Here is a 13851-nt window from a genome sequence, read left to right as displayed (position 1 = left end):
GCCTGCAGCCTTGCAGGGAGCTTGTCTGCAAGGGGTACATGGAACCCCTCACACTTGAGCTAAGACAATCCAGACAAAGAGAAGACATGTGTTCTCCCCTCCCCCTAACAAAACTCACCCTTGCCTTAACATACTCTGCCACAGTTTCCATGTCAGTCCTGGCTGGAATGGAGATAAAGCAGAGAGGGAGGCTGGATATAAAATCCTTTCAAATTGCTCATCACTTTTTTAGGACTTTCCCCCACTTTGTGATCTATATCTTTGTGATCTTATATTTGCTTTTTTGAGTGTCTTAATTTTGAAGAAATGTCTCGTTCTCTATGCTCCTTGGTAATTTTTACCTGTCCTGCTCATATACCAGTTACTTATGCATTCCTGTGTTCATCATTAATTGTTTTAGATTTAAGCATTATATAATCATTTAAAATACTTTGTGTGTGTGTGTGTGTGTGTGTGTGTGTGTGTGTATGTGTGTGTGTATGTGTGTATGTGATGGTACAGTGACTCATGCTTGGCATTTTCTGCTCACAGCTGGCACTCTACCAGTTGAGCCATACCTCTAGCCCCAGCTTTTTGCCAACTAATTAGAGGTAAAAAGCATTTCTGATTTGTCTGTGTAGGGTTGGCTTTGAACCACAATCCTCAGATTTCAGCTTCTTAAATAGCTAGGATTATAGACATGAGCCACCTGTACTCATATACTTTAAAAATGGTTTTGACAAAGCTTCTATTGACTTCCAGTGAGTTTGACTCATAAAGAGTCAGAGATACTCACATGCACACTTTATTCAATATACAATATGCTTATTGAATGCCAGGTACTGTGTTGTGTTTGGAGAATGCCCAGATCACTAAGCAATGTTCACAATGTCCAAGATGTCATAAAGTAATAGAACAGAGGTGCAAATAGATGACCTTACATAATAGCATAAATTCTAGGATAGACTGAGCTATGGAGAGATTACAAGTAAAATCAAACTCTGAAGCAAGTTAGCGTTATCAATATCATTAAAGCCATAGGAATTGCCTGGAAGATAAAAAGGTTTTTTATTTTATTTTATTTTTTATTGTTGGGGTAATGTGTAGAGGAGTTACAATTACAATCGCCAGATAGTAGGTGTATTACTTCTCACACATTGATACCCCTTCTCATGTTTTTGTCCCCATTTCCTTCCACCCACCCCTTCCCAATCATATTGTTTTCCCCCCTTCCCTTTCTTATTTCAAATAAACAAACACATACAATATATCAGGTTACAAAGTCAGATACAGTAACAATATGAGATTAACCAAAGGGCAACAAAAGAGAAGAGAAATAACATAGTACATTAAGAACAAAAACCAAGTAAGATAAAGCTCTTGTTTCAATATCTTGGAGATCTTTCATTTAGTCTCATCCTATATGACCTTATGTACCTAGGTTTTGAGCTATTGTAATCATCTGCTAGGAGAGGCCTAGCAGTGTACTAATTATTACAAATGAGGGAAACCATGTTGCTTCACTGAACATGATTTTTTTCCCAAGTCTTTCCATTTCCTTAAGAATGTGGCGATATCATTCTTTCTGATGGCAGCCTAGAATTCCATTGTGTATAAATACTGAATCTTCTTGATCCAGTCAGCTACTGAGGGGCATTGGGTCATAGGGGAGATCTATGTTTAGTCTTTTGAGGAACCGCCGTACTGCTTTCCATAATGGTTGAACGAGTTTACACTCGCACCAACAGTGTAGTAGTGATCCCTCCTGGCCACATCCCAGCTAGCATCTGTTGTTATTAGATTTCTTAATCATGGCCTTTCTAATTGGAGTGAGTTGTAATCTCAAAGTTGTTTTGATTGTATTTCTTTTATGGCCAAAGATGTGGAGTATTTCTTCATGTGTCTATAGGCCATTCTTATTTCCTTTTCAGAGAAGTCTCTCTTTAAGTCTTTGGCCCATCTTTTAGCAGGATGGTTGTTTCTTTGAATATTTGTTTTGGAGAGATGGAATTTTTTTAGCTGTAGATGTATTTCAGATATGAAGCCTTTGTCTGTTGTATGGCTAGTGAAGATCTGCTCCTACTCTGTGAGCTTTCTACTTAACTTGCTAGCTATGTTCTTTGCCATAGAGAAGTTCTTTATTATCATACAGAAGCTCTGTACAAGATAAAAGATGTTGCAATCTACTCTTGAGTTTTTTCATTTTTATCCTAGTTTTTAACTGCTATATATAGATTCAACCGGACTCAACTTCTGGGTAGGATAAAGTTTCATATGCAAAAATCTTTTTCAAATGCCTTGTTCTGTTGGAACTTTGCATGCCTCATTTATTTCTCCTTAGTAATTTCAGTTAATTGCTTATGGAATGTCTTGAAAAATCAAAAAACAGGGCTGAAGATCAAGCACATTGTAGCCCTTCTCCCCCCTTTATTATTATTATTATTATTATTATTAATTTGCCAATTCCAGTGGAGAGTATATACAATTTCCCAGAAATTCTGTTCTAATAAGGAAGGACATTTATTTATTTATTTATTTATTTATTTATTTATTTATTTGTTCACAATTTTTTTATTGTGATTAATAGAAGGGTTACGTTATATTCACCAGATAAAAGGTGCAAAACTTCACAAACATTGATACTCTTTCTCATGACATGGCCCCCATTTCCCTCCCATCCTCCCCCCCCACTTATCTTGATTTCTCCCTTCCCTATCCAATTTCAAATAACCAATTAAGCACATATAAAATATATCAGATAACAAGGTGAAATATTGTAACAATAGGAGATAACCAAGGGATGGCAAAAGAGATGAGAGATAACATAGTACATTAAGGACAACAGTCATTCATTATGTGGCTTTTGTTTCCTTATTCTGGAGTTCCTTACATTTAGTGTCATACTAATGTCTCTAGATTTTGTTCTATTGTAAATCTCTGCTAGGAGAGCCCAAGGTTTCAACTGATAATGACAAATGAGGGAAACCATTGAGCCTATGTTCTTTTGAGACTGGCTTACTTCACTTAATATGATTTTTTTCTAAGTCTTTCCATTTCCTTACAAATGGGAGATGTCCTTCTTTCTGACAGCAGCATAGAACTCCATTGTGTATAAATACCACATCTTGTTGATCTATTCATTAACTGAGGGACATCTGGGTTGGTTCCATATCTTTGCTATGGTAAATAGTGCTGCAATGAACATCATTGTGCTAGTAGATTTAGTATGCTCTTGTTTCTGGACTATTGGATAAATGCCGAGTAGTGGAATTGTTGGGTCATAGGGGAGCTCTATGTTTAGTTTTTTGAGGAACTGCCATACTGCTTTCCATAGTGGTTGAATGAGTTTGTACTCCCACCAACAGTGTAGTAGTGATCCCTCTTGGCCACATCCCTTCCAGTATCTGTTGTTATTGGTTTTCTTGATCTTGGCCATTCTAACTGGAGTGAGGTGGAATCTTAGAGTTGTTTTGATTTGCATTTCTTTTATTACCAGAGATGTCGAGCATTTCTTCATGTGTCTATAGGCCATTCTTATTTCTTCTTCAGAGAAGACTCTCTTTAAGTCTTTGGCCCATCTTTTAATAGGATGGTTGTTTCTTTGGAGATTAGTTTTGGAGTGATTCAATTTTTTGAGCTGTTGATATATTTTAGATATGAGGCCTTGGTCTGTTATAAGTTTAGTGAAGATCTTCTCCCATTCTGTAGGCTTCCTAATTCATTTACTAGCTATCTCCTTTGCCTTACAGAAGCTCTGCAGTTTAATGCCTTCCCACTTATCCAGCCTTTCTCTGATTTGTTGTGTTTCTTGGTCCTTATTGAGAAAGTTTCGACCTGTGCCAAGGAGGTCTAGTGTATCTCCTATTTCTTCTTGTAAAGTTTTCAGGTGTGTCAGCTTTTACCTTGAGGTCTTTGATCCATTTGGAGTTAATTCTAGTGCAGGATGACAAAGAAGGATCCAACTTTAGTTTTCTGCAGCTGCTTAACCAGTTCTGCCAGCATCACTTGTTGAAGAGGCTGTCTTTCTTCCATTCTATTTTTTTGGCTTCCTTATCAAAGATTAGGTGGCCATAAGTCTGTGGTTTAATATCTGGGTCCAAGGAAGGACATTTTTATAGAGTTTTCCTAGCTTGGCTTAGTCTAGTGGAGGTAACATTTAGATGGACTGTTTTGGGAATTTCCTTGACATGTGACTCTGGTAATTAAGTCCGACATGCTAGCCCTCCAAAGATCAGCTTCATTGTGGGGATGTTAACATAAGACCTCACCAATTGGAAAGTCCATTTATTGATTGCATTGGCTTCTATATAGACTAATACCATTTGCATTGGGAATGAGATGAATGTAGCTCAATCAGAACAAAGCGTACACAGGTGTATCTTTGTTTTGTGACCAGTGATGAATTTTTCAGATATCTAGTCATTTGCTGCCAATATTGCTTTTATGGGAGAGGCAATACTTGTTTTCCCTTCCTTGCCTTTGTTTTGTTTATTAAACTGGATATTCCTATAACTAAGAATATTTATGCAGAGGAACTGCTGGCTTGTTGGTTGACAGAACATGCATTCTTTTTCTATTAAAAATAGTGCTTTTACAACAGCAGCATAATCTGCAGATGGAGCAGCTGATACAGCTATCTAGTTGGTTGTTAAAGAGTTTATTCTACATTAAATTGACTCCCGAGGGCTGCATTTTTCAGTGCTGTTATGACCACCAACCTTTCTTATTGAGAAGGTCAATAGGCCTGATATGAAGTCTTGTAAATCATCAACTCCTCACTCTTTCTGCAATATCTAATATGTTCCAGACACTATATCTTAAAAATTATAAACCACAGCACATACTGTATATCAACCAAATAAATCAGCAGGTATATAAATACAGGTTTTCTTTTGGTTTTGGACAGATGCATCCAAATGCATTTTACAGGCTTTAAATGCTTTTAGCTTGATAGGCATGAACTCCTGTTGTATCTGAGTATAAGAGAGTTGAATATAGTCTATTTCCAATACTTCATATGCACAATTGAACCCACAGTACTCAAAATAGATCCTGGAAATTGTAAACCATAGAAATACAAAACAATAAATGTACTACTAACAGCCATGGTGATGTGGGTGATGGCCCATGGTGAGCTTTTATTTTGGTTGTAGGAGGGGGGAAGATGAAAACTGTGAGAAATGATAACCTGGCCTTGGATTTCCTTTTAGGTCTTGGTGTTTACATATGGGGTAAAGAATAGATATCCTGTTTTGTCTGAGTAAGCTTAGAGAATTCCTGGACTTTTTGTCCTCATTTGCTATAGAAACTAGTTATTCAATGATATCTTTTAACACAGTATCAGAATAAACCAGATACTTGGGAAAAATACCAGTGATGAGTTTAACTCAGTGGTAAAGTATTCCCTACACTGAAGTATGTGTGTGTGTGTGTGTGTGTGTGTGTGTGTGTGTGTGTGTGAATAAATGAAGAATCAGCATTAACTGATTCTCATTTCTTTGCAATTTCTTTGTTCTCTTATTGATTGAATACTTAAAAAAATATCCTGTATCATCCTGTAATTCCTTCCCATACTTTTCTCCAGCCAGTGTACTTTTAGTGACCTCCTTTTGTTTGTTTTAGTATTGTAAACTCATTTTAAAATCTAGAAACATAGTAACTCTGCTTACTAGATGCAAATACAAAAAAGAGGAAACATCAGAATTGGATAGGATAGATATAGTTCTTTAAGTAGGTGGCAAAGATTGTAGTCCTAAATATACTAATGACGAAGTGTAGCCCTTTTCTGTGAATTAAATATGTCTATACAGCAAGGCACTTCATTTCGTTACAGAGACAGTGAGGACTTTATAGTCTATTTGAGCCATGTCTCCACTTCCAGAGAGATAAGAATCTTTTGGACTTTCTTGCTAGGACTGGCTTTGATCCATGATCTTCTGATGTCAACTTCCTGAATAGCTAGGTTTAAAAAAAGGAGCCATAAGCTTCAAGACACATTAAATTTCTTAAACTCAGCCAATCTTACTTATTTTCAGATTCTATGCTTGTGAGTTTGCCCCTTCCTCAAATTTCTGTGTAACCTCTAAATTAGTATCTATGGTGCTTTCATGGCTATGAAAGACATTTCCCACGTGGACTTAGGATAGTGAGAACTATGATCTACCCAAAACACTGAGATTGAGAAAGGTAACTCATCCTTTTTCATTGAGCTCTTATTCCATAAGCATCACTTTTTTCCCAATGCCACGATTTTTGTGTTTCAGCTCTTTACTGCTGATTCCATGATTAGAATAGCCCCCATCCCCCCAACCAAGTGTAGTGCTGTAGTGTTGTTTAGAAGCGTTGTTTAAGATGTTACATGCCCCCTGGCAAAATGTTTGCGAGATTAGTTTTATCTGTACAGGAAGAGTACCTTGGTTGCAGTGAGTTCAATGTTAATTAAACAACAATAGTTATAAAGTAAGTTATCTCTAAACAGAAGCATACAAAGCAAAGATATGTGACATTGATAAAACATGAGCAGAGGCTCTCAGGAACCTAATGGATTTTTCCTAGGAACAATGGTTCAATATTTGCTAACCAGTCTTCAGGGAGACTTTATAGAACTGATCTAATGCCAAGGAATTGGACTCTGTTATTGTTCTGAGGAGAATACCCATTTTACAGTGTTTTGAACAGTTCATCTCACAACTGTGAGGCATCAGGAATCAATGAAGAGAACATAGGCACTCCATGTATTAAAGTACAAAGACTTTGATAAACTAAAAGCCTTACACATGATCAGAGGCATGAGAACAAAGGTCAAGGAAGTGTTCAACATTTTTAGCCTGAAGCCTCAAGAAGGCAGATCTTTTTTTTTCATATAATTTTTATTGTAATTAATAGAAGGGTTACATTACATTCGCCAGATGGAAGGTGCATTACTTCACATATATTGATACCCTTTCTCATGTTTGGTTCCCATTTCCCTCCCCCCAATCCCTACCCTCATCTTGTTTTCCCCCCTTTCTTATGCAATTTCAAATAACCAAATACTCATATATCCAATATATCAGATAACAAAGTGAAATACTGTAACAATATGAGATAACCAAGGGAAAGCAAAAGAGATGAGAGTAACATAGTACATTAAGGACAACAGTCACTCATTATATGGCTTTTGTTTCTATATCCTGGAGGTCCTTTCATTTAGCGTCATACTATATGGCCTTATGTATCTAGGTTTTGCTCTATTGCAAATCTCTGCTAGAAGAGTCCAAGGTTTCTACTGATTATGGCAAATGAGGGAAACCATTGTGCCTATATTCCTTTGAGTCTGGCTTACTTCACATAATATGATCTTTTCTAAGTCTTTCCATTTCCTTACAAATGGGGAGATGTCATTCTTTCTGACAGCAGCATAGAATTCCATTGTGTATAAATACCACATCTTGTTGATCCACTCATCAATTGAGGGACATCTGGGTTGGTTCCATATCTTTGCTATGGTAAATAGTGCTGAATGAACATCATTGTGCTAGTGGATTTAGTATGCCTTTGTTTCTAGACGGTTGGGTAATGCCAAGTAGTAGTATTAAAAAAAAAACTACTGTTTTGCATCGATGTTCATCAAAGAAATAGGTCTATAGTTCTCTTTCTTTGATGAATCTCTGTCTGGTTTGGGGATGAGGGTTATACTGGCTTCATAGAATGAGTTTGGCAAAGAGCCTTAATTTTCAATTTCATTGAAGAGCTTGAGGAGTATTGGTGTGAGCTCTGCTTTGAAGACCTTATAGAATTCAGCTGTGAATCCATCTGGCCCTGGGCTTTTCTTAGGTGGAAGTTCTCTAATTGCCATTTCTATTTCAGAGCTTGAAATAGGCCAGTTTAGTTGGGTTATTTCTTCTTGGTTCAGTGTGGGTATGTTAATATTGGCTAGGAATTCATCCATTTCTTCTAGATTCTCAAATTTGTTGGCGTAAAGGTTTGAGAAGTATTCCCTCATGATATTCTGGATCTTGGTAATTTCTGTCGTGATTTTACCATTTTCGTCTGCGATTTTGTTTATTTCGGTATGCTCTCTTCTTTTTTTGGTAAGATTTGCTAAGGGTTTGTCAATTTTGTTAATTCTTTCAAAGAACCAACTCCTTGTTTTGTTGATTCTTTCTATAGTTTTTTTGGATTCCAAATCATTTAATTCTGCTTTGATTTTAATAATTTGCTTCCTTCTACTGGGATTAGGGTTGGTTTGTTGCTCTTTTTCCAGGAGCTTAAGGTAAGACATTAACTTGTTGGTTTGCAATTTTTCCAACTTGTTGTTGTAGGCACTCAGCGCTATAAATTTTCCTCTGAGTACTGCTTTTGCTGTGTCCCAAAAGAGCTGGTATTTTGTGTGCTCCTTATTGTTAAATTTCGTAAATTGTTGGATTTCTGTTCTGATCTCTTCGATGACACCTTGGTGATTCAGCAATGTGTTGTTCAGTCTCCATGAGTTACAGGGTTTTCGTTGGTGGAGATGTGTGTTCGGTTCCACTTTGATGCCTTTGTGGTCTGCTGCAGCAATAACAGAGTACAGTGCAGCAGTGGGCAAGGATTCTGAGTTTTCTTGGCTAGCTGCCATCACAAACTCAGTGCTTCTTTATGGAGGTTCTTCTCTAAACATAAGGATAGGTCCTTCAGGGCACAGGTCAGGCTTTGAAATAGCCCAGCTAGTTTTCCTTCTAGATTTTTCTGGTAGTGTCTCTCTCACAGCTTCCAAATACAAAAAGATGCCATGGTGCCTCTTTGCTCAGATGGTAGAGTGATATGACCCTTTGTTCCTTTCTTCGTGACATTGTGCCTTGTTTATCCTGAGTGTGAAAATAGCCTTTGATGCCTCAGGGACCAGTTACTCCCCTGAGAGGGATCAAGATATGGCAGCAGGAGCTACTTTAATAAATTCCTTATTCCATACAGTTCTCTGATTTTAACATGGAAGAAATGTCAGAGTCAGTTATGGAAACACTAGAGAGGGAAGATTATTGCAGGTAGTAGATAAAGTGTTGGACTGAGAATTATCAGGTTTATATTTTAGTTTCAGTCTTGAAAACTAATGTTAAAAAATAATGTTTTCAAAACAGGATTTGAAGTCCTAAAAGATATTCTCTGTGGTATTTTGAATTTTGCTTCTGAAAGATCACTTAAGACCGTGGTTTCATTATAATTTATAATTCCACACTTTTCTTAAAATAATAAGAGAACTTTAAGGAAAACTACCTCAGCAAAAGTGAGCAGGGCTCCTCCCATCATTCAGAGCAAAGGGCCACTGATCCCAATGCCTTCCCTGACAAGGACCTAGCTAACTGGTTCCTCTTCTGGCTGATCATGTCATTTTGTTTAAATAGTCATCTCTATATAATATGTCTTATTCAGTTTTGGGAAGGTTTTATAAAAAGCAGTCATTTTGATTTCCATACTTTTATAAGAGAATGGTAAAAAGCAGCTTAGGAAGTGTTGACTATTTATGGAAAATGAAAGGTCTAAATTCTTTGTCTTTCCAGACTTGTCCTTTAATAGAGACTAATGCTGTAAATAGAAGTCAGCCCGTTAGCTAGAAACAATTCAAGGATTGGATTCAATAAAAACTCCCCTGGGTTTCTGCATGAAAGCTATTGAATTTGGCTGCAAATGAGCAAAAAGCACCTTCAGATATGTTTTCCTTGCCCTTTCCCATTGTAGAGTCCGTGATTTAGTTTATTAGACAATAATGGATCTCCATTGACTTACCCAACTGGTATATTTAAATACCTATTTCATTAAAGATAGGTATTCAAGTACCTATTTCATTAAAAATATGTACAAAAAAGAATATAACAGCTTGTTCAGCCATCCTTCTTAATAGCTCCTTTGGAGTCTCTCTGTGCTCTCAGCTAAATCCAAACTTGTAGGATTTCATTACAAGAGAGTATTGAGTCAATTCAATTACCTTGGAATTTGTGGTGGTATGTCATGTTCCAGTTTCACCTGAGGGAACTACAAAAAGCATTCATTTAAATTTTGCTAAATCCACACAAGACTTACCTTGATTGAGGAAATTTGAGAAGTGGGATCTGATCTGTTTCCTACTTTTTAAAATTGAGGCATAGCATATGCATGCAATAAGAAGAAAGTATACTCATGTTAAGTATATAGTTCAGCGATGTTTTACGTATGCAGACAGCCGTAACGATCACTCTGATGAAGACAGAGAGCCTTTCCAGTATCCCACAAGGTTCCCTGTGCTTTTTATTCAGTCAATACTCCACCCCAGATGTAAGCTGTATAGAGAGAAGAATGCTTTCTATTATGTTTGATTAGGTTCGTTTTGCCTGATCTTTGGCTTCTAATAAATAAATCCTCTGCTATAGACTCTTTGGTTTTCTTTCTCTCGCAGTATAAAGTCTGTGAGATTCAACCACAATATTTCATGTAGGAGCTTCTTTCTTTTTATCCCTGCTTAGTTTTCCAGTGTATGAATATATGAGAGCCCATCTACTCAGGCATTTGTTATTGGAAGTTTAGGTAGTTTCCAGGGGGAGTTATTGTGAAATAAGCTGCTAGGAATAGTCTTGGTGGATACTTTTGGTTGATACAATATATGCATTCATTTCTCTTGAATATATACCTGAATGAAGAAAGCTAGGGCAGGCACAGGATTAGCTGTCCCAAATAGTGCCCCCTTTCTGTGTAACTGTTCCAGTAAATGGATTGTAAGAGTTCAAGTTGCTCCTCATTCTCACCAACATTTGGTGTTTTCAGTCTTTTTTATAAGTATGACCAATGTGGTAAGGATTGATGGTTTAACTCTGAATTTCATTTAGGGAACAGTTCCCTGGTAAGTACTATTCTTTAGGTTTTTAAAAAAAATTTTTTAACAATAGAACAAAACCTAGATACATAAGGCCATATAGTCTGACACTAAATGAAAGGACCTCCAGGATATAGAAACAAAAGCCAGATAATGAGTGAGTATTGTCCTTAATGTACTATGTTATCTCTCATCTCTTTTGCTGTCCCTTGGTAATCTCATATTGTTACAGTATTTCAGCTTGTAATCTGATATATTGAATATATGTTTATCTGGTTATTTGAAATCGTTTAGGGAAGGGGGGAAAACAATATGAGGGGCGGGATTGGGGGGAGGGAAATGGGGACCAAGACATGAGAAAGGGTATCAATGTTGTGAAGTAATGCACCTTCTATCTGGTGAATATAATGTAACCCTTCTATTAATCACAATAAAAAATTAAAAATGTTTTTGTGTAGTTGATACACAGAGGAGTCACAGTTATATGACTTAGGTATAATCAGCATAATCCTTTTAGAACCATTTTCTCCTTCCATTGCTCTCTCCCAACTTTCCCACCCATAAGATATCCAGTTCATTTTCTACATAGTGTCTGGTGAGTATCACTGTTGTATTTGTGCATCCTTCTTCCAGCTTTTATGGGCCCTCCCATCCTCTCCCAAATACAAGACAAAAACAACACAAAGGGAAAAGACAGTGAAAACAGCAGCAATGCAACTAAAAAATATGTCTTATTTCTTTGCTTTGGAGTTCATTTCATAGAATATTATTTTATAAGATCATCTGCCCATAGGTATTGAGCCTTTGTCCACCACTCCTATGCTTAGGCTGCCTCCTCTGGCCTCTGTATGTTAATGACTAAGGTCATATATAATTTATCATGTCCCTGTTTTATTTATTTGTTTTGGTAATTCAGTGTATTTACTTGTAGATTTGTGAGCACATTCTAATTACCACAAATAAGGAAACCATGCAGCCTATCTTTCTTTGGCTTTGGCCAAGTCTTTCCTTTTTCTTACAAATGGTATAATCGCATTCTTTCTGATGGATGAGTAGATTTCCATTGTGTGTGTATTTTATTGTGTGTATATATACTATATATAGCCATTGTATATATATATATATTTCATTGTATCTATCTACATATATGGTACATATATATATTTTTTTCTTGATCCATTCATCCACTGAGGGACATCTAGGTTGATTCCATATTTTGGCTATGGTAAACAATGCTGCAATAAAAATGGTGGTGCTTATGGCTTTAAGTGTGGCCTGATTTATGATCTATTGGATACGTGCCCAGGAGTGGAATTGCTGGGTCATAGGGAAGCTCTATGTTTAGTCTTTTGAGAAACCTCCATACTGTTTTCCAGTGTTTGAACAAGTTTACACTGTCACCAACAGTGTAATAGGGTTCCCTTTTGGCCACATCCCAATCAACATATCTGTTCTTTAGTCTATCTTCATATCTGTTGGCCAACTTAGCATATTTTTGTTGTTGTCATGGTACTTGAACACTGTCTCAGGGACTGAGCTTTTGTGCTCAAGACTGGTGCTCTACCACGTTGAGCCACAGCTCCACCTCCATTTTTTTGAGCCACAGCTCCACTTCCATTTTTTGAGTGGTTAATTGGAGATAAGTTCTCATGGGAACTTTTTTGCCTGGGCTGGTTTTGAATTGCAGTCCTCAGATCTCAGTCTCTTGAATAGCTAGGATTATAGGTGAGCACTGGTACCTAACTTTTTAGTTTCTATAAAATTTTTTTATTGTTAGTATAAAGTTGGTGTACAGAGGGATTATAGTTACATAAGTCAGGTAAACAGTACATTTCTATTTGGACAGTGTCTTACCCCCTTAGTATCTATTTTTTTAAAGTCAAACATATATTACCCTGTACCTGCCCTGAAAACTTTTCATGTTTAATAATCTTTCTGATGAATGAAAAACTTGGTGTTTTTTTGGCTTAAAAAATTCTAGCAAGGAACTGGTAGCTCAGGCCTGTAATCCTAGCTACTCGGGAGGCTGAGATCTGAGGATTTCAGTTTGAAGACAGCCTAGGCAAGAGAATTCATGAGACTTCTCTCCAATAAATTACTCTTTCTTTCCTTCCTCCCCTCCTTCCTTCCTTCCTTTCTTTTTGTTTTCCTTCCTTCCTCTCTCTTTGTCTGTCTGTCTGTCTGTCTGTCTGTCTGTCTGTCTGTCTGTCTCTGTCTCTCTCTGTCTCCATCTCTCTCTCTGTGTCTCTGTCTGTCTCTCTGTTGTGCTCTCTCTCTCTCTTCTCTCTCTCTCTCTCTCTCTTTCTTTGCTAGAATGGGTTCTGTGGCTTAAATGGTAAGGTGCTAACCTTGGGCAGAAAAGCTCAGGCACAAAAAAAATAAAACTCAAGTCAGCTATATGCAGTGCAAATACAATTTTGTAGTTCATATGGCTGTGGTTTTAGTGATACCTTTTGACAATGTCAAGTTCTTTAATACAATAAAATGTATCATTATTTTCTTTTTGTGATAGTGCTTTTGATAGTGCTGTAATGTACACTCAGGGCCTCATATGCACATGATCTGTTTTTCTGGTGCTCTGTCACTTTAGCCACACTTGCAACCAAGCTTGTGTTGTACATTAATGATAATAGTCTCACATGCTTTTCTGTCTATGTTGACCTTGAGCTTGATCCTCTGGAGATTAGCCTCCCGAATAATGTCATAGGCATGTTTCATCTGTGCCCAGGTTAGGGGAGCATTTTGTGGCCTATTTCAGAATTCCTTGCTTCTTATAAAATGGGATTTTTTATGGCTCCATGAACAGTTTGCAAATTTCATTCATGAAAGTAACAACCCAGTGGCTAATTCTTAAAGTTCTAGTCAAGGAGTCAGTTCTTTGATTTATGTAAGAAGCAGGAGGCTTTTTTTATGTTATGTCTTTAATTTGTGTTACTTCTTTTTATTTTTTTTCTTTTGTTAGTCATAGAGGTTGAACTCAGGGGTGTGGGTGCTGTCTCTAGCTATTTTACTCCACCGCTTGAGCCGCAGCTCCATTTATGATTTCCTAGTGATTAATTGGAGATAAG

The 13851-nt window shown here is 37.0% G+C and overlaps 1 long non-coding RNA gene across 2 annotated transcripts in view; it reads left to right on the top strand.

Annotated features, from left to right (window-relative positions):
* The window catches only part of LOC150066707 (uncharacterized), a 507115-nt gene that overhangs the window by 270457 nt on the left and 222807 nt on the right, over positions 1–13851 (top strand). The window lies entirely within an intron of this gene.

This window comes from Megascapheus bottae, chromosome 2 (assembly GCF_031878675.1).
Source record: "Megascapheus bottae isolate mThoBot1 chromosome 2, mThoBot2.hap1, whole genome shotgun sequence".
NCBI lineage: Eukaryota > Metazoa > Chordata > Mammalia > Rodentia > Geomyidae > Megascapheus > Megascapheus bottae.
The sequence above is the reverse complement of the archived record's forward strand: the minus strand, read 5'-3'. Positions and strand labels throughout refer to the sequence as shown.